Source organism: Peromyscus californicus, unplaced genomic scaffold, assembly GCF_007827085.1.
Source record: "Peromyscus californicus insignis strain IS unplaced genomic scaffold, ASM782708v3 Scaffold_2__1_contigs__length_46816999, whole genome shotgun sequence".
NCBI lineage: Eukaryota > Metazoa > Chordata > Mammalia > Rodentia > Cricetidae > Peromyscus > Peromyscus californicus.
Window position 1 is genome coordinate 13,442,440 of NW_026294540.1, and position 23,004 is coordinate 13,465,443.

Below are 23,004 nucleotides of genomic sequence, written 5' to 3' on the forward strand. Positions count from 1 at the left end.
GAGGGAGGTGCAGATTTGCACGGATGGCCTCAGCGGGAGGCACGGAAATGCTAGCCGAGCCTGCTGGCGTGAAAGCCCCCGGGGCCTGGCACCCCCCAAAACGACCCCCCACCTCTGCCCCTGCCCCCTTACTCGGATTACCCACGGCTGCCCCTCTCTTCCTGAGTCTACCCCTCCTCATTACCTGTGCCGGCGACCTAAATTCAAAGTGTTTTGTACGTAGAATTTCTTTTTCTGTGTTTGCTTTTCTACTGCATGCCTGGGGGGGAGGGGCCAGCCTGCCCAGACCCCTATCCATTTGCGAACCTGCCATATGGAGGAGGCATCTGAGGGGCTCAGGAAGAAATTAGCGCAGCTCTGTATCTGTATAGACTGCCTAACTTTTAAGCTCCCGAGACTGAAATAATAACATGGGCAGGGCACACACGCACAGGTACAGGAAATACAGCCAGTCCACAGCCTTTCAGACTGCATCTGACCGGAAGACGGCCTTTCATTCATTCATTTCGGACAGCCTTGGTGGAAGAGCCCTGAAATAAGTTGGGCGAGAAAAGAAAAAAAAAAAAAGTCTCTACATTCGCCGAGAAGAGATAAATCGATACACAGGAGGGAAAGAGAATCGGAGTCAGCGTCTCTAACGCAGCTCACAAACAGGCAAAAGGTAAGCTCCTTGTGTGGCAATTTAAGAGTAAAGTGGTAGGGATGTTCGTGACTTTCTGAGATAGCACACCTAGATTAATCAATATTGCCTCTCAGCAGAGGTAGGGGCACCCTCTGAATATGTACAGAGTACCAGATCCCTTGATGCTCCTCTGCCCCCCCCTTGAGTAGTGCAGAATTGGTCCTGAGTGATCCTGTAATTCCAAAATAGGCAAATCAGGTCCATTTTAGCTATGAGAAAAGCTGGCTCTAAACTCAGTTCCCACCCAGCCTCTTGTGCCCTGCAAGGCCTAATGACAGCACCAGGGATACTCTGAGAGATCGCTCAGATGGCCAATGGCAGCTTCTTGCCCAGTACACGAGTTAAAGCGGATCAGTCTGCACATTGGGAAACCTGGCTTCAAGAAATGATGAATCTGGGTGGTTGCTCTTTGTGTCTTGCCCCAGTGTCAACAAGCGCTAGCTCAGACAGATGTGGGGAGGAAGTGGCCTTGCCACCTGAGATCAGCTGTGAGCCACAACTCAGAATTGGTCACCCTAAGAGATAATATGCTCCTCCCTCCATCACGTTAGAATTTCCTACCCTGTCGGGCTGTCCTTTTTTCTGCCTGTCCCCAAAGCTACTCTCTGAAGTTCAATTCCATCAATCCACGTTAGCAGTAGAAATCTTTTGCATTGGGATGAGGCGATAAACATCAAACTTTGTCAAACTGAAATCACACCTACATTGGTTCAGCTTTCAGCTGCATCCAGGAGGCAGGCTTTCCAGCCACCCCTCTGTTGAAAAGCAGGGACCAGCTGGGATGCAGTTCAGTGGTGGAATATTGGGCCTAAGCAACCATCAGGCCCTGAGTTCCACACTCAACACACACACACACACACACACAAGCACACAAAAAAAGTGCATCATTTTATTTGCCTCTTGTGAGAAAATGTTTTAAAGGAAAGGTCTTGTTGCCTTGTAGCTCTGTTTTGTAAACCAAGAGGCTGGGATCGGGAAGGCAAAACCATTCACCCACAATCACACAGCCTGCCCTTTTTCGAATGTTCACCAGCTTCATTTATGCTTCAAAATGAAATAGACCTGGCTTAAAGGAGGGGCTTGGGTTGAGAATCAGTGCAAGCGGAAAGCAAAACTGTTGATTAGGACACTTGAGAGCACCCTCCATCTTCCTCCCTGAGCCTCTCTCCTCTCTCCCCCTGTGGTTTCCTGGAGTCCCTGTACCCCCCTCCCTCCCCAGTGCTGGCACTAGGAAAAAGTCTCATGTTAGCTACCTTCATATAAAAGCAGTTAAGTCCATCTATCACATCCATGGGGAGTTCTGGCTTGTCCAGAGTGGGATGGGGTTGTTGACTAGTCACCTGATTTAATCCCCTCCCTTTACAAACCTCAAACCTCGGAGAAGAATGGGCCAGGCGGCAGTTGGTTCCCCTTTGACTCCCCCAGAGTGCCCACCCCTCTGCTGGGTCCCAGTGGTCACTCAATAAACGTTGGGCCCTTGATGGATCACCTTCCGAGGCATATTTGCATTTTCTCTTTATCAGTAATTGGCAGATGAAAGGCTCTGTCCTCGCTTGAAAGAATTCCAAGCATTCGCTCCAAGTGGGGGAGGAGGTTATTTTGGACCAAAGGGGGAAGGGCCAGACCCTGGGAGCTCTAACTTTGGCTGATTGTCCCCCAGGAGCCTCGACTAGGTGAAGGGAGAGAAAAGATGTGCTTTTAATGCAGGAAAACACCCAAGTCAGCCCCACTGGAAACAAAGTAACAGTGACTTCCTGTACCTCCCTGCTTGGTCTGGGTAAAAGGCTCCGTCAGATCCTACCTGTCTGTGTTATACTCATTCGATCGTTTCATCCATCCTCACAAGCTAGCTTAAGAAGCTCTGTGTCCAAAGACAGACAGACAGCAAGACACACACACACACACACACACACACACACACAGAGTGGGCTGGCTGGGAGTAGACCAGTGGCTTAACAAGATGAAGACTGATGCCGGAGGGAGCTCTCAGAAGCCAGGGTTTCTGGACTGGGAAAAAAACAAACTGTTACCACACCATTACACTAGCTCTTGCCTTTCCTCTTTGTGAGACAGGTTCTCGGCCTAGCCCTAGCTAGCCTAGAACTTGCTATGTAGACCAGGCTGGTCTCCAACTTTGCAAGAGCCTCTTGCCTCTGTCTCCCGCATCTTGGGACTATCCCAGCTTCTCGCTCCAGGCTTTGAAGAACTTACAGTGCCTGTGCGCAAAGCCCTTTTTATCTGCCATCTCTCTGAATCTTTGCCAATTTCTCCCCCTTTATAGCTAAGGCTCAAAGAAATGCTAAGTTATTTAACCACAATGATACCATGGCTATAGGATTCGAACCAAGAGCTTGTAGGAATCCAGGGTCCACGTGCCTGGCCACTATGTAAGCCTACCTGTGGGACTATGACATAGAACAGATAGGAATATTATATACCTATGTTGTCAATTACAGTCGCCCATCATGTGTGTGCATGCGCAAGGGATGGAACCCAGCTACTCCAGAATTATAACCAAGAACTCACTCTACTATTAAAATAAACTTGTAGCAAAAATACCCAGACTTAAGCTGGGCATGGTAGTGCATGCCTGGGCAACATAATGAAAACTTGTCTCAAAAATAAAAAAATGAATGGGCTAGGGTTATAGCTCAGTGATACAGCACTTGCCTAGCATCATATGCAAGGCCCTGGATCCAATCCCAGAGCTGCAAGCAAACAGAAAACTTAAAACAATGAAGCCTTGGGGGTATTTCCCACTATTGCTCTTAAAGTACCACCAGGCTATTTATGCATGAGTCAAGGTCCGGTTTGGCTTAGCATCTCCATAATCAACTATCCTAAGACACAAATTGAATGTATGAAGAGCCCACAGAGGCAAAGATATCAGGCAAAGGTTGTATGGAAGAGCACGTATAATGTGAATTCTACAGCCTTAGGCTTCAAAGCACTTGCTCCTAATGCCTGAGAGCCTAGCTGGGTACCAGTTGGATAGGATTGGCCCACCTGCCCACATCTTAAAAATAACTTTTAAAAGGGATGATATATGGTTGACTCAAGAACCATATACTATTAACTCAAAGCTTGAGCAAGGCATGGTAACATAGTTCTTTTAATCCCAGCATTTGAGAGGCTCAGGCAGGGGGGTCAAGAATTCCAGGCCAATCATAATGAGGTCCTATCAAAAACACACACACACACAAAACTAAACCAAGGTGCTCCGTTTGATCTTCAGCATTGAAAAAAAGAGAATATATGCTTACATGGAATGACCTGAGGATATCTTAAATAAAAACAAGATAGAGAATACTAAATTTTGATCACTAGTTGGGTAAACCAAAGATGATTTATCTACAGGTCTATACTTATTTTGTTTGTTTGTTTGAGACAGGGTTTCACTGTGTAGCCCTGGATGTCTCTGTAAATCAGGCTGACCTCCAACTCACAGAGAGCCACCTGCCTCTGCCTCCTAAGAGCTTGGATTAAAAGCGTGCGCCACCACTGCTCAGCTATACTTAACCATTTATATGCATTGAATTTTCTTTGGAAAGACACAACAATGGGGAAAAGAAACATGAGAAGTTATTCTGTGATACACTGTGAAACTTTAACCATGTGTTCATATGAATATTGCCTGGTTCAGATCTGAGGGATTTAATTTCGTTCTATATGCTATAGTGCCTTTTCAGCTCCATACCATGGAGATGTGAAACCTACTCAGAAATGAATTCCAGGTTAGTGGTGTAGCTCAGGAATAGAGCTCATGCCAGCATGTAGGGGCTCTGGGTTCAATCCACAGCATGCTAGGGCACTGGGGGGGGGGGGGCATAAATAGAAATTAAAATACAGTAAAAGCTTGTGTGTGCAAGGCCCAGCACTAACAAGTCTTAGACACGCTTTTGTTCTGTTTTGTATTACTTTTGTAATTTAAAATACACTTTGTTTTCATCTATCAGCAGACCAAGCTGTTTCTGTTCAAGTGATTGTTTATTTTGTGTTTTAAAAGTCCCTTGTGGATTAAAGTCAAAAAGAAAAAACAAAACTCTCCAGAGACTTTCAGACCTGACCCTGAGGGGAAGAGTTTGACATTCTACACAGAATCCTGCTCTTCAGACTGTCTATTCCTGTGCAAGGATGGGAAGAACCCCTGAATCCACAGATGAGTTAAAGGGTTAACGCTGGGAAAGAGAGTCATAAAAGTTCAAAGATTCTTTCAAAACTTGCATCTTGGGGTTGATGGACATGTATGGTAGCCAATGGAAACGAAAGGGCAGGCATTACTTCATCATGCTCAGCTGTCACTGGTTGACAGTCTCTGAGGGATGGACAAGAAGGCTGGCAGTTAACCCTTGAGGGCCTACCGTGTCCTTTGCATTTCTTTGACTTTGCAAGATGAAGCAGAAACAGAAGGGCCTCCTCAGGTGCTGTCTTTGGGTCCAGCTCCTGGAGACAAGATCTCTCCTACCACTGGAATACCAGGGAACAGATGGCCTGGATGAAAGTTTTGAACTTTTTTAAAGACAAGGAATCAGCTGACCTCGCTGAGTAGGAGGCCCGGGGGAGAAGTTTGGTTCACTTTGTGCGCTGTCAGAACACAGACCCATGGTGGAGACATTTCCATTCATCTTGTAAAGTGATCAGTCACTGGAAGGATTGAATAGCATTTCCTGCCCCGAAGATGTGGAGACAGATGACCTTTGCAGCAGCCCTCAGACCCCCAGTTCACAGCTGGAGAGAGGATGTCAGCAGCATTTACTTTCCAGGCTCACCCAGCCCTTTGTTCAGAACTCAGACCCTTTGTGCAGCTCAGGCTGCTGCAGGGGATTTTGGAGTTGTTGATGCAGGGGTTTTTTTCCCCCCCCACAAACCTCCCACTTCTTGCAGCTTCTGAGAAACAAACTCTGTTTGGCAGAAGATGGTATCTTAAGAGCTGCCCCAGAGGGAGACCCAGAATAGACGTGGGGAATTTTGAGAAGCCACTTGGCCTTCTGGCAATAACCATTGCCCTTTCCTGGGTTTCCTGACTCCTACAGGCTGAACTGGAGAGAGCCAGAGGTCCAGCCAATTCATGATGCCTCGTGTTTAGGTTTCTCTATTAAAAAAAGAAGAAAACGAGGCTTTTATGTATATTATCGCAAGTCGAAGGCACCTGCTAGAACTAAACCATTTACATAAAGGAACACTGTAAACCTCGAGACAGTACATCAAGATAAAAGACGTTGGACAGTCTGCTGCCTCACCTGTGAAAGGGAGGTTGTAAGAAGAAACACGCTCTAGTCACAGGGGTACTGTATGAGCCCGTGTTAGAAAAGGGTTCATCCGATGATGCTGTTCCAATGAAGCTGGCGTTCCGGGCACCGGAACCCTAACAGTTTGCCGCCTTCCACTTTGAAGGTTCGGGGGAAGAGTCACCCGTGGAGGATGGAGTAGCTCTTTCCCCAGCCACAGCAGCTCTTAGCCTGACCTCCTTGCTCTAGGTATTTTGAGTCCTTTGACTAGACATCCTTGCCTCCTCCCGACCTTTGCACCTGCTGGTCCTTCCCCCTCGGCACTTGTCCTGCCAGCTGCCACCTCCGTAACATCCTCCTCCTAGAAGATGCTTGGGTATCTTCTTTCCTGCCACCTTCTCATGCTCAGCACATTAGATTGCCCCGAGGTTTCCTCAGGGAATCAGACGCAGGACTCCAGACAGCAAAATGCAGGGATACTCAAGTCCTATAACGGTGGTGTTTCCTTAGAACCTCCACTCCCCCACCCCAGCCTCCTGGTACTCTTTGAGTTATTTCAAGATCATGTCGTATACCCAATACTCAATTGCTGGGTAAATAGTTGTTACAGTATAGTTGTGTTGTTTAGGGAAAATGACAAGGCAGAGAAGATGGGATAGTTGAGGGGAAAAAAATTGAAATTAAGGATGGACTTTTTTTTCCTCCAGTGCTGGTGAACCCAGGGCCTTGCACATGCTAGGCAAGCATTCTACTACTGAACTATGTCCCCAAAACCCTTTTTCTCATTGTCTTTTGAAACTCAGCCTTCCTAAATTGCCCGGGCTAGCCTTCAGCTTACGATCCTCATCCTCAGCTGGAATTAGAAAGCCCAGCGGGATGGAGTTCTTGGGTTATATTGTTATTTTTCTTATTTTCCATTTTTATTGGTTTTTGTTGTGGGGCGGGGGCAGTCAGCACCATAGCGCATGTGTGGAAATCCGAGGACAACCTGAAGGAAGGAGTGGGTTCTCTCACTCCACCATGTGGGTCTCAGGGTTCAAACTCAGGTCATCAGGTGTAATGGAAGGGCGTCTTTATTGGCCGAGCCATCTTGCCAGTCCCTAGTTCGTTCTTTTTTTTTTTTTTGGTTTTTTTCAAGACACGGGTTTTGTGTAGCTTTGCGCCTTTCCTGGATCTCGCTCTGTAGACCAGGCTGGCCTCGAACTCACAGAGATCCGCCTGCTTCTGCCTCTTGAGTGCTGGACCTAGTTCGTTCTTTATCGTTGTCGTTTTAAGACAGAGCCTCCCTGTATAGCTTTGGCTGACCTGGAGTTCACTACGTTAACCAAGCTGGCCTCAAACTCAGAAAGAGCCACTTGCCCTCAGCCTCATGAATGATAGGATTACAGTCGTAAACTACCACACCTAACGCCAGATGGGCTTCTTTAAAATATATTTTCTGAGGTTGGAGATACAGTGCTTAGCATGTATGAGGCCCTACATTCAATTCCTAGGACAAAAAACTAATAATATATAAATATATATAATATAATATAAATAGGGGCCGGAAAGGAGCAAACACGAATTCCTGAATTTGGCTCCTAACACCTACATCAGCTGAGCCTGATCTTACACCCGAACTATGTACGGGTAGAGACAGGATTGTTGGAGCATACCGGCTGCTAGCCTATCAGAGAAACATGAGCTTCAAGAGAGACCCTGCCTCAAAGGAATGAGATGAAGAATGAGGACATCTTATGCCCTCCTCTGGTCTCTGTGTGTGCGTGTGTCCCCATCTGCACAACATACACACACACACACACACACACACACACACACACACACACACACACACACATATATAAATAATCATTCAATCCACAAATGCTGAACCTGTGGCAATGGAAAGAGCTGGATGTATCTTGTTACCTCTGCTGTCACCAGACCGCCCTGAGATCAGGGCGATCCTTCCCCAGGTGCGTGCCTGGCTTTATAGTGCTGGGGATTGAACATGGATTGAACATGGCTGTGTGAATGATAGGCAAGCACCTAGCTACATCCTCCCATCCCTGTATGTCACCTCAATACAGTTCATATCTCAAACAACACCTCTGTCCATCTATTCTAGAAAGACAGCTCAAATGGAAGCCCAGCACCCTACTATTCCTCCCAAATGCCCACACTATTCTCCCTCCCACAGGACTTAGAGTTTCCTTTCCCTGGATAATAATAATAATAATAATAATAATAACTGTAATATCTTTTGCAGGTGGTGCCAGTGGCCTTAACCCTTTTCAAAGTGACGGTTCACAGGTCATTCATGAAACATAACCTTGATACGCACACACAGCAGCCCTTACAGGAAACCCCTCCCCTCCTTCCCATGCCACCTGTTCCTGGTAGAGAACAGGCTTTCCCCCTGGGGAAAGTAGAATGCTCTGAAAAAGGACAGTTGGCGTTTCTCCCCACCTCCAAGAGAAACTCTTAGCCATCTAACATCTGCCTCTTGTGTGATAAGTAAAAATTTCCTTGCAAAGACAGACCTTAATTTTAGCCCCTTGGATCTGGCCCAGAAACTCCACACTGAAAAGCACTCGGGCTGGAGAGATGTCTCAATGGTTAGGGGCTGAGCTGAGTGGCGGTGGTGCACGCCTTTAATGCCAGCACTCAGGCGGCTGAGGCAGCCGGATCTCTGTGAGGTTGAAGTCATCCTGGTCTACAAGGGAGTTCCAGGACAGCCATGGCTGTAACACAGAGAAACCCTGTCTCAAAAAACCACCAACAATAACAACAACAAAGAGCACTTGATGATCTTGTCAAAGGACCTGGGTTCAGTGCCCAGCACAGACATGGTGGTTCACAAGCATCTGTTGGTATATATGAGATACACATACATGCAAGAAAAACACTCCTATACATTAAATAAGTATAAAAAGGAAATAGTTTAAGTACATACAAATAAATCTTTTTGCTTGTTTTGAGGCAGGATCTCTCTATATAGCCCTGGCTATCCTGGAACTCATTCTATAGACCAGGCTGGCCTCAAACTCATTGAGATCCTCCAGTCTCTGCCTCCTAACTATTGGGATTAAAAATATGTGCCACTTTGCCTGACTGTTTACAAATAAATCTTTAAAAACATATAGAGTTCCTGGGCGGTGGTGGCGCACGCCTTTGTTCCCAGCACTCGGCAGACAGAGCCAGGTGGATCTCTGTGAGTTCGAGGCCAGCCTGGTTTACAGAGCAAGATCCAGGACAGGCACCAAAGCGACACAGAGAAACCCTGTCTCAAAAAAAAAAAAATTTTTTTTTGGAGAGTTACATGAAGCTGGATGTGGGGTGTGTGCCTTTAATCCCAGCACCAGGGGTGTCAGGGAGTGAACCCCTGAGTTTGAGGCCAGGCTTCTCTACAGAGCAAATTTCAGACAGCCAGGACTACACAGAAAAACCTTGTCTCAAAAATATAAAGTTAGATGGAGAAGTACGCTTCTCAAACCCTGAAATATATCTATTTTCAGCTCAATCAGCTAAACTTTAAAGAGTACCTTTAGCAGGGACGGGGTGGGGGTTGGGGGGTGGGGGGGTTGTATTATGCAGGTTCTTAGGGGCCTTCCTGACACAAAAAAAACATGCTACAGTGTGGAGTTGGAGGAAGAGGGTGCTGTGTCTCTCCAGCTGCTCAATATGCCAGACTGTAGACTGCCCGCCATGGTTCGTGAGAGTCACTGGCCAGAAGCTGATGAGTCACAGGCCACTGAGGGCCGAGCCCCAGCCTCACTGTGCACATCTGAAGCCTTCGAACATGCACCCTACATCCTCCTCCGGAACCCCAGTCTAGGGTGATGGGTGAGAGAAGGGCGGGGACCAAGCTTAGTCAGTCACTAGGTAACTGGCCCCTCCCTGCCTGGCCTACCAGCTCATGAGAGAACTGAAGGGTGAGGGACCCCCGAGCCAGCTGTTAGCTTTAAATTCGCCAACAGTAGCAGAACATTCTAGAAGAACTTTACCTCCTGCTGGTGGTCTCTGGAATGGATTCATCAGTATGAGTCTACAGGCTGGCCTCCCTATCTGTAACTTGTCCATGATTATGCTTCGTGTCTGCCCACTGCTTTGATGACTCAGTGGGACTCTCTGATTACAAGGTTCCAGGAAGCAAGCGTACCTGCCTGCCGGGCTTTAAGCCTTTGGAAGAAAGTGTGACACTTGCATTGTCTACATCATAGTCCCAGGAGCAGGCGCCCAGAGAAAGGTAATTGGCAAGATGGGTTCTTAGACCTTTAGGGTCCTCATGTCTCAGTATGGTGTCCCCGAGGAATTGACATCACCTCTGTGGACCTCCTCCTCTCTCATCACTGTCGGGGATGTGAAATCAGACCACAGGCATCATAGTCATGGTCCCCACTTGCCTTTTTCTGTTCTTTTCTCTGAAGCAGTAATCCCCATTGATCATGTCTTCTTTTAATTTCCCCCCTCCCCCACTAAGATGCCAATGTGACAAAGAACAAATTATTCTCCTCCCCTAAGACAGAATCTGGCTCATTGTAGGTTCTTGGTAAATATGTGTTGAAAAAAATGAAGTTAGTGCCAGGCAGTGGTGGCGCACGCCTTTAATCCCCTTATTGGCCTGAATCTGTAATTGAAGACAGAGACTATGTCCATAATGTTATCTTTTTTGGTTTTGTTTGTTTGTTTTTTCAAGACAGGGTTTCTCTGTGTCGCTTTGGTTCCTGTCCTGGATCTTGCTCTGTAGACTAGGCTGGCCTCGAACTCACAGAGATCCACCTGGCTCTGCCTCCCAAGTGCTGAGATTAAAGGCATGTGCCACCACGGCCCGGCCCATAATGTTATCTCGACCCAGTAGATGTTTTTGGTTTTTTACCCCCTTCAATGTTAGGTATAGAACTCAAGGCAAGCTCCACTCTTAGTAAGGCTACTGATGACAACGTGTGAGTGGTTAAGTGGTTAAGAGCACTTGTTGCTCTTGTGCAGGACCTAAGTTTGGCTCCCAGGATGCACACCACAGCTCATGGTCATTTCTGCCTTTCCATGGAATCCAGCACTCACTTATCCACAGGGCACCAGGCACACACATGGTTCACATACATAAATGCAGGCAGAACATTTTTTTTAAAGATTTATTTATTTATTATATATACAGTGTAATGTTTTCATGTATCCCTGCAGGCCAGAAGAGGGCCCCAGATCTATTACAGATGGCTGTGAGCCACCATGTGGGAATTGAACTCAGGACCTCTGGAAGAACAGCCAGTGCTCTTAACCGCTGAGCCATCTCTCCAGCCCCAAAAGCAAACTCTTAATAGGACTATTACACTTCAGGCAGAACATTTTTACACATAGAATCTTTCTTAAAAAATTAAAAGCATGCCAATGTCAAGCATGGTGGCTCACACCTTCAGTCCTAGCACTCTGGAGGCAGAGGCCGGTGGATCGTTGTGACTTTGAGGCCTGCTTGATCTATGTAGCAAGTCCCAAGCTAACCTGTGTCTTACCATAGTAAGACCCTGTGGTGGTCGTGATAGATGCTAGCTAGAAAAGTTACAGTTCAAATGAGTTACAATAGAGAATGACCTGCAGTTATCAATTGCCTCCTATGTGGTTACTGCTTTCAGGAATTTACAATGTAGTCTGGGGAGACAGTCTGTCTTAATAGTTGCAGAGATCAATGGAACGTTGCAAACTGTAAATACTGCAAAGGGGTGTGTGTGTGTGTGTGTGTGTGTGTGCGCGTGCGCGTGTGCACAAGCATTGAGGATCAAGCTGATTCCTCTCAAATGCTTGGCAATCACTATCAGCATGCTGTTATGCTTTTTACAGGTACATAGATAGCATAGGGAAGACTGACCCAGTCTGTGGTTGGGTCAAAGTGAGGGAAAACTGCTAAGGAACTGATGTGGAGAGCTGGACTCTAAGGGAGAGAGAAGCTTAGCTAAGCTGTGTTGGGGAAGTGCCCTCCACAGCAGACAAACTTGTGCTAGGAGAGGAGAAAGAGGGCCGGCCCATCAGGCCTAGCTGTAGGGAACCAAGTGGTGGCCGGTGACGCTGGAAGTCTATGTAGCTTAGGCTCTAGCAGGCTTACTGCTCAGCACATTCTGGAGAAACCCTGGTAAGCAACAAGGGTGCACTGTAGTTCCACGACAATCCCAAGAAAATAGGAACCAGGTCAAATGCTCATCAGTGGGAGAGTGTGTGAACTGCCCAGCATATCTTACTTTGGATTCCACAGAAAACAGACAGAATGCTAGATATGGTGGTAGGAAGATCCAGAGTTCAAGGCCAGCCTTGGCTACGTGAGACTACCTCAAAAAAGAGGGAGAGGAGAAACTGATAAGCTTATGCTGTACAACATAGGCTTTTTTGGTTCCAAAGTGAATGAAAGGGGAATGAAGCATGGAAGGAGAGTAAATCGATGGGAAGGTATTAAGTCCCTATTTACAGAGGCGTTTTAAGACAGAATTCACCTCCTGGTTCCTAAGGAAAGGCTTGTCCCAGTACCCTACCTCCATAGCCATCAAAAACTATCCCCAATTCTTCCTTTCCACATCCCTAGTGGTACCCATCATTCTGTCTCTAAATTTGACTAGTTTGGAGACGACAAGAACCATACTGTATCTTTTTGTGTCTGGCTTATTTTACTTACCCTATCTTCAAGATTCATCTAGTTGTAACATCTGTCAAATCTGCTTCTTTTTGAGAGCGATTTAATATATAATCATAAGTTTTCATTTTTATTTTATGTGCATTGGTGTTTTGCCTACATGTACGTCTATGTGAGGATGTCAGGTCTCCTGGAACTGGAGTTACAGGCAGTTGGGAGCTGCCATGTGGGTGCTGGGAACAAAACCCTGGTCCTCTGGTAGAGCAGCCAGTGCTCTTAACTACTGAGCCATCTCTCCAGTTCCAGTATAGTCTTAATGCATAGCTGAGACTTCCTACCCTCCTGCCTTGGTCTCCCAAGTGCTGGTATTCCTTTTGAGGCTGAATATTCCATTGACTTGTTGGTTTGGTGGTTTTGCTGTTGTTGTGTTTGTTTTTGTTTGTTGTTTCCGTTTCTGAGACAGTCTTCCTCTCTTGCTTTACTACATAGCCCAGGCTAGCCTTGAACTTACTCTGTAGCTCAGGATAGCTTTAAATTTATAGTTATACTTCTACGTTGTCTTCTCGAGTGCTGAGATGACAGGCATGGCCCTTCGCCTTCTGTCAATTATTCCACGGCCAGCAATACACCCCATTTTACTTTCTTATTCATCCGCTGATGGACATCTTTTGTGTTTCCACCCTTGGGGCTATTGCAAACCATTAATATTTTCTTTCTTAGATTGATGGAGATAAATTATTTTTAGACCATACACATATGTTTATATTCTAATTTTTTAAGCTTAGCACTTGTGATATTTTGAAATATGTGTGATCTTCATCCCAGTTTCCTGGCTTACAACTTCAAAAAGCTTTTGAATCTCCAAAGTGATTTGTCTTTTTATATGCTAATGAGCTGAGTGCTGCCTGGCAGCCTCCTGGTAGCTTCAGAAATGGGAGCTAGGTGACCAGAATCGCTAAAGCAACATTAAAGGGTGGGAACTTTCAGCCCCACCTGCTACTTCAGGACTGGGGACCGGGGACAGTGTGCTGAAGGTAAAGTTGATCACCAATGACAAGTGACTTAATCAATCATGGGTATGCAAAAAAAAAAAAATCACCGTTAAAAACCCAGGAGGGGCTACGGCTGCTTGTTTAGCATGTTCAAGACCCTAGGATCACAAAACAAAGCTCCAAATGAAGTTACTAGAAAGTAGTACCCAGGCTAGGCGGTGGTGGCCCACACCTTTAATCCCAGCACTCAGGAGGCAGAGGCAGGTGGATCTCTTGAGTGAGAGGCCAGCCTGGTCTATAAATGAGGTCCAGGACAGCCAGGGCTACACAGAGAAACCCTGTCTCGGGAAACAAAACAAAACAAAAAACCAAACAAAAAAGAAGAGGTCAGTCTCTTCATCTGTATTCTTTGTCCTGTTTTGTTGTTTTAACTTTGAAACATTGATTTGCTTGCCTACCTCATCCTTAGGAAAATAGAGCGCTATGGAGTGAATGTCACCCTGTGGAGAACGTCTTCCTTTGGTCATGGCGGGCTCTTGGTTCCACAGCCTCAGCAGCCTTCTTTGGAATGCTCTACATCTATGTTCTTGGTCGTGCCCTTGGTAACCAAATGGTGACTGCCGGCAAGCTTCCGTGAATTAAGAGAGGTGTACGAACCCTGGCTTGGGGAGCGGGGGGTGGGGGTAGGGGGGGTGGAAGGGGAAGGCTGGGGGGGCAGGAGGAGGGAAGAGGGGGATCTCTGATTAGTGTATAAGATGAATGAAAAAAAATTTCTAAATAAATAAATAAATAGAGCCCTGGTTTGCAGTGGGTCCTTCAGAAACACGGGTAAAACAGCCTGGGACTCAGTACTGGCATCACACATCAGCTCAGGGACTGAGCTCTCACAAATGGGGTCTGGTTTTGTTTATGTTGTGTTTCGTTGTTTTTGTTGAGAACGGGTCTCTTTTGTAACATAGGCTGACCTAGAACTTGCTGTGTAGACCTGTCTGACTTCAAGCTTGTGGCAATCCTCCTGTCTCTGCCTCCCAGGGACTGGGATTACAGTAATATGCCACGACACCCATTTTGTTGTTGTTGGGACTTCATTCTTCCTCTTTCGTGGTACAGTGGATTTAACCCATGTCAAGCGTATCCTCTACCCGTCAGTAATACCCCCAGCCCTACCCGCTACCTTTCGTTTTCATTTAAAAAGGTGGAGAGATGGCTTGACAGTGAAGCATACTTACTATTCTTGCAGACAACCACATCAGGCGGCTCACAACCAGCTGTAACTCCAGCTCCAAGGTTCCAGTGCCCTCTGCTGGCCTCCACAGGCATCTACACTCATGTTCAAGTACACACACAAACAAACACACACACACATACACACAATTTATAAATAACTCCAGCTCCAAGGTTCCACTGCCCCCTTCTGGCCTCCACAGGCATCTACACTAATGTCCAAGTACACACACACACACACACACACACACACAACTTATAAATAATAAATGAAGGCTGGAGAGATGGCTCAGCAGTTCAGAGCACTTGTTACACTGATAGAGGATGGAGTTCTCTTCTCAGATCCTACATATCAACTCACAGCCATCTTTAATAACTCCGGTGGTGGTGGTGGTGGCGCACGCCTTTAGTCCCAGTACTCAGGAGGCAGAGCCAGGTAGATCTCTGTGAGTTCAAGGCCAGCCTGGTCTACAGAGTGAGATCCAGGACAGGCTCCAAAACTACACAGAGAAACCCGGTCTCAAAAACAAACAAACAAAAAAAAGCCTAAATAAAGAAAATAGGAAAGGAAAGAAAAGATTAAGCAAGGTGTAGTGGTACATGCTTATAATGGTTAAAACTACCTTTTATGTTATGATGTGTATTTTTTACTTTTTTGTTTGTTTGTTTGTTTGTTTTTCCAAGACCAGGTTTCTCTGTGTAGCTTTGGAGCCTGTCCTGGATCTCGCTCAGTAGACCAGGCTGGCCTCGAACTCACAGAGATCCACCTGGCTCTGCCTCCCGAGTGCTGGGACTAAAGGCATGCACCACCACCGCCTGGCTACAATTTATTTTATGTCTATGAACGCTTTATCTACATGTAAACCAGAAGAGGCTATCAGATCCCACTGTAGATGGTTGTGATGTAGATGTGTTTATCTAAATAAACGGGAGGCTTGGCAGGTTAGCACAAGCCTATAATCTGCACACTCAGGGAGACCAAAGAGTTTCAGGCCAGGGCCAGCAAGCTGTCTCAGCAGGTGTAAGCAGTTACCACCAAGCCTGATGACCAGAGCGCCATCCCTTGGACCCACATGGTGGAAGGAGGGGACCAACTCCCACTCACTGTCCTCTGCCGTCTGCACAAGGAATCTTGCCAAGTACACACTCACATTCATGTCCACAAATTATATTATTTTAGTTTTTCAAAACAGGGTTTCTTTGTGTAGCTCTGGCTGTCCTGGAACTAGCTCTGTAGACCAGGCTGGCCTCAAACTCATGGAGATCCATCTGCTTCTGCCTCCTGTGTGCTGGGATCAAAGGCGTGAGCCACCACCACCAGGCCAAAAGCAAAAACAAAAAAACTTTTAAAGACAGGGTCTCAGCCAGTGGTGAGGATTTGATCCATAGCCATTTCTACGTACAGAGCTAGTTCTAGGGCAGCCAAAAAAACTACACAAAGAAACCCTGTCTCAAACAAAACAAAACAGACAGGATCTTATCACGGAGTCCTGGCTGGCCTGGAACTCACAGAGGTCGGCCCTAACCTCTGCCTCTCAGTGCTGGGATTAAAAGGCGGGCACCACAGGTTTAGAGAGAGACAGGGAGAGGGGGGAGAGACTGGGAATGGGAGGATGGGGGGTGGGTGTGTGGCAAGAATCCATGCCAGCCTGAGGGACCTTGTCTCGAGGCAGAGGACAGGACTCATTGGTAAAACACACACCCATCCCTAGTACCAATGGGGGCGAAGGGGGGCGGGGTGGGGGTTCATATGGTGCTAAAGCTTTGTGACTGTGATGAGGATTTGACGCCTAGCCCCTTCTGTGTACACCTAATGTATTAGCCCTAATTAAAAATTTTAATTTCCCAGGCTGGGCAGATGGCATGGCTGACAAGGTACTTACTTGCCTTGCGAGTACAAGGACCAGAGTTTGAGTTTGGATTCCCAGTGCCCACATAAAAGCCACGCTGGTGTGGAGGACCACCTGAAATTCCAGCGTTTGTGAGGCAGAGACTAGATTCCCTGGAGCTAGACTAGCCAAATCACAAACTCGGGGTTCAGGGAGAGACCCTGCCACAGTGAATGAAGAGGAGAGAGATCCACCGAGACAGAGGACATCCACCTCTGGCCTCCGAGGTGCGCATACACACATGCGCACCACACACACACAGAAGATCGCCTCTTAAATTCGCCATTACAAAAGTCAAGGGATGGGATTGTGAGGAGGAAGAGTTAAATCCTTCAAAGCAGGGAAGTCAGGCCAAACGCAGGGCTCTCGGCTCTCGGCCAGCAGCGCCAGGTTTGGAGCCCAGCTGCTGCCCTCTTCCTGCCTGATGAATGAAGGAGTGACAGCCTGTGGGAGAAGGTGGCAGCCATCAGACCCCAGGCCTTGATGATGAAGGTGTGCTACAGGCAGAGTCCTTCTGGGACACGAAAGACCGAGAATCGGGTGAAGCAGAGCCTGTCTGACCTCCTCTTCCAAGAGCTGTTTCCCAAGTGAGAAGAGAAGTCTCAGAGAAAGGCACCCAGCAGTACGAGGAGATAAGGGTCTCTGGCACCATGAGCACACCCACATCACAGCCTTTTCGCTGTATGTTAGTTATGTACAGAGCATTTCAGCACGAAGACCAGGGAGCCTGCCTTCAGACATTTACTGAACTACTGTATACCCAGATACTGACTGGGGACAGTGGTATCCAGTAGATGTTTGGTAAATAGACAGTACATTCGATTACATTCGATGATGAGCTCAGACCTAGCATCTAATGAGTGCTCAATAAACACTCCTCTAACTGAATAGTAAACAGATCACTTGTATCAAGCTTACCAAGTAAGTATTTCTTAAATTCTTGACTACATGAAGGAATACTATGAAGCATGGCCTGAAGAAATTCTGAAATATTGGAACCTGCCTTTTTTTTTTTTTTAATTTGTTTTTCAAGACAAGGTTTCTCTCTGTAGCCCCGGCTGTCCTGGAACTCTTAAGTAGACCAGACTGGCCTTGAACTCAGAGATCCACCTACCTCTGGCTCCTGAGCACCACAGGTGGAGACAATATCAGAAATTCAAGGTTATCCTCAGCGACATAAGAATTTGAAGCCAGCCTGGACTTCATGAGGTGCCCCATCTCGAAACAAAGCCATCAGATTCAGTGTCTGATGGTGGCCTGCTTGCTTCCTGGTTCACTGATGGCGTTTTCTTGCTATGTCTTGTAGTAGAAGAGACAAATGTTCTCTGGGCTTCTTTTATGAAGCCATGAATTCCAATCATAAGGCAGAAGACAGGACTCCATTAGATAAGGCTTCCCAGATGAGAAGCTGAAAAACCACTGAGGGTCCTTCCACAGTGTAGTAAGCTAAATAATGGCCACATTCCCTGGAACCTGTGATCATATTATCTTAGATGGGAAAGGCTTTACAGAGGGGGAATTTTCTCTCTCTCTCTGTCTCTCTCTCTCTGTTTTTTGTTTTTTCGAAACAGGGTTTCTCTGGGTATCCCTGGTTGTCCTTGAACTCCCTTTGTAGACCAGGCTAGCCTCAAATTCAGAGATATGCCTGTCTCTGCTTCTGAAGTGCTGGGATTAAAGGGGTGTGCCACTATGCCCGGCATGCTGTACCTTTTCGAAAGATTTTCTGGTTGCTCTTACAGAATGGGCACTAGGAGAATTAAAAATAGCCACAGGAGAGTTGGGCAAGAGACAGCTGACATCCGGGTGAATGGGGATGGCACCCACCCTGGATACAGCGAACAAGAGGGAAGAGCTCGGATTTTGAGGACATGTTGCGGACCAGAACTGGCTGGGTTTTCTGATGGACTGGAAACGTGAGGGAAGGACACCACGAAGGAAGGGGTTGGAGTGTCTCCTCAGGTGGCTATTCCAAATACCCCACTGTTCCCAGGACCAGCACTAGACAGGGTGTTCCTGGGAAGCGGGGTGTTTTTATGTGATTAGCCTGGAATAGTTCTCTGAGAAATAAATACCCTTAGTCTAAAGGGTTTTTATGAGCCAGGGCAGAGGATTAAAGGCAGTCAGGCTGCAGAGAAATCCCAGGGTCAGGAGACTGCGGAGTACGGAGACTTTTAATCTAAACCTTAAAACGTTTTGATTGTTCACGCCCTGAGCTCCGAGTGTCACTTTAAATACGTGTTTGGCAACATCAACGGTTCTATTTTTCTTTTTAATTATACAAAGAAAGATCCTGGAAGTGGCCCAGCTCCAGACTGGAGGAGGCAAGGGAAATTTGGCAACAGCAGCTGAACGCAGAGACACCAACCAAAAAAATAAAATAAAATAAAAAAAAAACCAAGTAGATTCCAAATCTTTTTGAAAGAGCTGTGAGACCAAACTCCCTACTACCCTGATCTTGGTGTGGTCAGCCCTGACTCAGGACTTCTAAAAGGAGTCTGCTGGGCTCACCAGCTTAGAATGGACAGAAGACAGATGGACGGGTGTCTGGATAAAAATATCTCCACGCTAATGCTGGACTTGTACCTTGAGTTTACTTTGGGCTCCGGTCTTCCCCTTTTCCTATGAGCAGCAGACAGCTGACTCCTTGGGTTGGCACTGCCTACTGTGTGCCAGGCACTGGGCCAAACTGGTATGTCTTCTGTGTGTGCACCCAGCTACCTGAGTAGATACTATCTTTATACCTGATTTTTTTTTATTTTATTTTATTTTATTTATTATTATTTTATTTATTTTTTGGGGGGGTGGGATTTCTAGAGAGGATTTCTCTGTGTAGTTTTGGTGCCAGTCCTGGATCTTGCTCTGTAGACCAGGCTGGCCTCAAACTCACAGAGATCCGCCTGACTCTGCCTCCCGAGTGCTGGCCGGCTATACCTGATTTATGAGGCCCCACAGGTCTGTACAATTCCACACCCACTGCCAGGCCTGCAAGTCCACCCCATCCTCTTATCCTGCTTTGGTCTGCATCACTGGGAGCCATCCAATGGCTGCTCAACCAGCAGGCTTTCTGCACAGACCAGACCAATAGGAGACAGAAACGAAAGCCCATAAGTGGGACCTCCTGGAAGGGAGGGCGGCTCCTGTGTCTAACCTACAGGGGCTCCGGCCCCTCAAGTTTTCCTTTCTCCACAGGCCTTTTCGCTTCCTTCAAGGCAGTTCCATATCTGTTCCTTTCTTCTGGTACCTGTTTTTCCTGTTTGGATTCTCAGAGATGAACTGCCCTGGGTAAATACAGATTAGCCAATTCGTTAGCTGGGCGGCGGGCCTGCCTTTACTCTTTGATCCCAGCAGAGCCCATGAGAGGGAAGATGGCCACCGTTTATTGAGCATTGTGCCGACTGCCAGACCAATGTTCTGTCACGAAACACTCCTAACAACCCTGGCTGCCTGGTGCCATCGTGACTCCCACTTGACAGATGGAGCCTAGACAGGTCTGGGATGTTTGCCCAAAGTAGCAGAGTTACACACTTAATGAAAACTGGAGTCCAAATCCAGGTGCTCTGTGATTTTCCTTATTTCTGAATGTACTTTACAGCCCCCTGATAAATAAGGATTCCACCTCTCTGGTTGGCTAAAGCCTCCTCTTTAGGGCACTCTAGGGTCCCGAGATTAATCTCTTCAGGCTGCTGTTAAGAAAACTGCAATCTACGAAAGTTCAGAGATCCATTCATTTATTTATTTATTTTTCTTAAGACAAGGTCTAATTATCTAGACCAGGCTGCCCTCAAACTCTTATCTCCTACCACAGCCTCACAAATTCTGGGATTACAGGGGTGCCCTACCACACCCAGTTAACGGATTTATTGTCTCAGTTCTGGAGGCCAGAAGGCAGCCAAGAACTGTAGCCATATCGCTCCGATGTTACCTGATCTCCTCAATGTGTCAGGAGGAATACCCTTCTCTAAAGGTTTTAGAGGAAGGTCTGTTTCAGGCTTTTTGTCCTAGCTTCCGGTGCCTTGTGTGGACTTGATCTGATAGATAGCTGGCTTCCTCCTGTCTCCTCACATTCCCCTTCAGTGGACGTCTATGTGTGTGTGTGTGTTTTAAGATGTTTTATTTTTGGCCGGGCGGTGGTGGCGCACGCCTTTAATCCCAGCACTCGGGAGGCAGAGGCAGGCGGATCTCTGTGAGTTCGAGGCCGGCCTGGGCTACCAAGTGAGTTCCAGGAAAGGCGCAAAGCTACACAGAGAAACCCTGTCTCAAAAAACCAAAAAAAAAAAAGATGTTTTACTTTTGTATGAGGGGGTGTGTTTGTGTGTGTGTGTGTGTGTATTTGCATCATGGGTATGCCCAAGGAGATCAGAAGGTGTCTGATGCCCTGGAACTGAGATTAAACGGTTGTGAACCACCATGGGGGTGCCGGGAATTGAACCCAGATCCTCTTCAAGAACAGTAAGTGCCTTTAACCACTGGTCCATCTCTCCAGCCTATATCTTTTTAGGACTCGATAGCCCAGGTTGGCCTAGAGGTAGGTTACTATGTAGCCAACGGTAGCTTGGAACTCCCAGCAGTACTCCTGCCTGTCACGTGCCAGGGTTAGAGTCATGAGCCACCAAGCTAGGGTGATGTCTCAGGTTTCCTTAAACAACCAAGGTTCTGAGAGTCATTTGCCCAAGGTCACACTGCAACTGAGCAGACAAAAGTCCAAGTCTTAAGCACATAACAGACTCACAATACTTAAATGCTAAAGATGCTCGTTGAGTGGTTCCCAAACCACCTGAGAACTTGCTAAAATCCTAATAGCTTAGATGGCTTCTTTTAAAAGATTTTATATGTTTTTAATGTGTAGTTAGTGTTTTGCCAGCAAGTATGTGCAACCATGTACACGAAATGTCTGCGGAAGCTGGAAGAGGGTGTTGGATCTCCTGGAACTGGAGTAAACAGCCAGTTGTGAGCCACTGTGTGGGTGCTGGAGAACAGACCCTGATACTCTACTAGAGCAGCAAATGCTCTTAACCAGTGAGCCAGCGCAGGGTTTCTCTGCGTAGCCCAGGCTGGCTTGGAACTAGCTGTGTAGCCCAGGCTGACCTCGAACTCAGAGATCCACCTGCCTCTGCCTCCGGAATGCTGGAACTAAAGGAGAGCTCCACTCCTGCCTGGCAGGTGTTAACTTTTTTTCTATCCACAGGATGAGGATGTTGCTACCTCCTAGGCGACTCATACAGCAGCAGCAGCAGCAGCAGCAGCAGCAGCAGCAGCAGGGGTCTTTAATTAGCCCAGGCTATGCCCATTAGTCCCAATGGATTTGGCCATTTTTCCTTTCAGGAGGGTCTCTACCCTCTCATGCACAAAACTGATTGGAAAAGAAAAATTGGATTTAGCTTTTTTTTTTCCAGATACCAACCCCAGAGGTTGAAAGCGTACCTTCGGGCGACCTGAGGGAGCCGCAGGCTTGCTCGGGGACACTGATGAATCAGGATCCTGGGGTTCAACCCTCCCTGTCCCCCTGCAGCTTGTTGCACATTGTTTAACACGGCGCTTTCTCACTAGAGCCCGAAGTTTCCGACGTATTGAAGTAGAGGTACGGACGGCTTTGCGGGCACTCATCATCCTCGATGGATCTGGGAAGGGAGACAGAGGTCACTATGGGCCCTTCTATACTTTGGGGTCAGCAGCAGCCGTGCTTAGGAGCCTTCCCTCCACCCTAGGTCTGGATAATTTTCATTCTTGCTTTGTTTTCCTTTTTTGGTGCTAGGATTGAACCCAGACCTACATGCTGAGCTGTTTTCTCATCTATACAGATGGGCTGATTCCAAATCAAATTCAAAGTCAGCGTGATAAGGAGAGGAGGCGGGGGTTATGATGTGGCAATGAGGAAACCGTCTCCACTGTAGAGGCCCCTCTACCCACCACTGCCAGATCTCGACGCTGCTCTTAATCAGTAGGTCTTTCTGGTTTCCAAACTTTCCCCTCTAGACCTCAGGCCCTCTCTCCAGCAAGCGGTTTCTCTGGACCCAAGGGCATTGGTTACCTTATTCATGAACCTGTTTCTATATGAACACACTGTACAGGTTGCTCATGCTTTAGTGGGAGTCAAAGCAATACACAAATCTGTTGGACAATGTCAGAGGTTGTCCTAGCACTGCCGGGCTAAAGGCCAAGACCAAAAGCAGCTCGGGGAGAAAATGGTTTATATGGCTTACTAAGCTAAGATCCGACAGAAACACTGATTCCTGGCTTGCCTTCTCATAGAGCCCAGGATTACCCACCCATCTGTCCAGAGACACACTCAGAGTGGGTTGGGCCATCCCACATCAATCATCAATCAAGAAAACGTCTTGCAGACTTGCCTAGTGGTCAATCTGAAGGGTGCATCTTATATTTTTGGTTGTGAGCC

General features: G+C 47.1%; 1 long non-coding RNA gene across 4 annotated transcripts; it reads left to right on the forward strand.

The window, feature by feature from the left end:
• The first annotated feature begins 22 nt into the window (after nt 1-22).
• On the forward strand, nt 23-17,622 carry LOC128121007 (uncharacterized). Of its 4 annotated transcripts, XR_008222038.1 has the most exons (4): nt 23-661; nt 4,639-6,159; nt 13,967-14,146; nt 16,571-17,622. It is a non-coding gene; the product is annotated as an uncharacterized LOC128121007 (long non-coding RNA). The 4 variants fall into 4 exon arrangements; XR_008222036.1 differs by lacking the exon at nt 16,571-17,622 and having other exon boundaries at nt 13,967-14,165; XR_008222039.1 differs by lacking the exon at nt 16,571-17,622 and having other exon boundaries at nt 4,642-6,159; nt 13,967-14,165.
• The last annotated feature ends 5,382 nt before the right edge of the window (nt 17,623-23,004 follow it).